The 1,961-nt window shown below is 44.4% G+C and overlaps 1 pseudogene; it reads right to left on the reverse strand.

Moving 5' to 3' along the window:
* Positions 1 to 1,348: 1,348 nt before the first annotated feature.
* On the reverse strand, positions 1,349 to 1,466 carry LOC126089926 (5S ribosomal RNA; annotated as a pseudogene).
* Positions 1,467 to 1,961: the final 495 nt, after the last annotated feature.

The following is a 1,961-nucleotide window of genomic DNA, read 5'->3' on the forward strand; positions in this document are numbered from 1 at the left end:
CCCGTCGACAACGAGGTCATTAGAGACGGAGCGCAAGCTCGGGTGAGGGAAGGATGGGGAAGGAAATCGGCCGTGCCCTTTCAAAGGAACCATCCCGGCATTTGCCTGAAGTGATTTAGGGAAATCACGGAAAACCTAAATCAGGATGGCCGGAGACGGGATTGAACCGTCGTCCTCCCGAATGCGAGTCCAGTGTGCTAACCACTGCGCCACCTCGCTCGGTCACAATAGTAGGGCAGCGTTCCAGGTGAACATAAAAAACAGCAAATATTAACTTCGCACAATAGGAGAATGAATGGAGATACTATACAGAAATCTAAAACGTTTTATTTGAATGTGCTGGAGGAACTCAAGATTTACGCCCGTCGAATAAAAACCCTGGGAGAAATGCTCATCTTACAAAGTGGTTTTGCACGTAGTAATTATTCTCACATTTCGACAGACATGTTATAGCCTTTATCGGCTTTAGGGTGGGACCGGGTGCTTTACTGCACGTCTCCTGTGGTGGAAAGAACATCAGAGAGACGCCGCTTTCGGCCAGACACGCAGCTCTCTCTGCGATCGTCCAGTTCAAAGAAGAAACGATACATTTGTAAGAGTTTTTCAGAGGTTCTTTAACTTTTCCCTTTAATACAATACGTTTGTAAAACTAGGAAACCCTCATCAGTATTTTATGCATAAGGCTTTGGAATGTTTTTTACATGAAAATTATTTCACTATTATAATTTAAATCCTTTTGTACACTGCAGGCTTATTGCATCAATCAAATATCTTGTATAATTGAAGTGGTGGGTTTGGGAAGGGCTAGGAAAGGGAAGGAACTAATGATATCAGCTGCATCCGGACTTTATGTGGGATCAGCAGAATTTCTTTTAAAATTTTTTATGCAAGTATGTTCTAGTATATGACAGTGAATTCATACTTCCGTTTGCGGCTGGTCACTCCGTAACTACCAGATACGATACGGTATACGACTTTGATACTGTAATTAGATTAAAAAATGTTTTAATTTTGTAATATCGTCGACACTGGATTGGAGAACATTTGTAATTTATTTTATTGTTTAACGTATTTGACGACAGGCGTTTCTGCACAAACCCGATCATTTTGAAATAAGAACAGCGATCGACAGACAAAAGTAAGCATATTTTGTATAAGTGAAGGCCCAAAGGTACCAACCGGCCGCCGTGTCATCCTCAGCCCATAGGCGTCACTGGAAGCGGATATGGAGGGGCATGTGGTCAGCACACCGCTTTCCCGGCCGTATGTCGGTTTCCGAGACCGGAGCCGCTGCTTCTCTATCAAGTAGCTCCTCAGTTTGCCTCACAAGGGCTGAGTGCACCCCGCTTGCCAACAGACCTCGGCGGACCGATTGGTCACCCATGCAAGTGCTAGACCAGCCCGACCGCGCTTAACTTCGGTGATCTGACGGGAACCGGTGTTACCACTGCGGTAAGCCTGTTGGCTTGTATCAATAAGGATCGTGAAAAACTCGCTGTGACAATTAACGTCCAGTTATAAGAATATTATTTAATAAGATGTTACCAATTTACGGTATGCGAGTGACTATTTTTGTATCATTCTTTTGAACTACAAAAGGGAATATATACTGTTTCAAGGAGTGAGAAGCAGTGTAGGAGGAAAACTAAGTCTTAGAAAGCATTAAATTTGATTGAACCACCAAAATGGAATTAACGCCGCCATTTAAATTTACATATAATTGAGAAGTATGATAGGTGCTTCTCAACTGAAAAGCGTGGAGTATGAGTTGGTCGTGCAGTCTGTTTGAAAGGGCGTCAATGGCGATGCGAAGCGATTAGCGTTGTGCGGCGGCCGTTGCAGACAAAGCACTGACGAACAGGGATCCAGAACATCCGCCCATCGTGACCGTGGCGGTAACTCAGCCGTGCGCATTGTATGTTCTAGTGGCGGCCCTGAACGCCATGACATGCACTTCACCA

The sequence above is a fragment of the Schistocerca cancellata genome, chromosome 6, assembly GCF_023864275.1.
Source record: "Schistocerca cancellata isolate TAMUIC-IGC-003103 chromosome 6, iqSchCanc2.1, whole genome shotgun sequence".
NCBI lineage: Eukaryota > Metazoa > Arthropoda > Insecta > Orthoptera > Acrididae > Schistocerca > Schistocerca cancellata.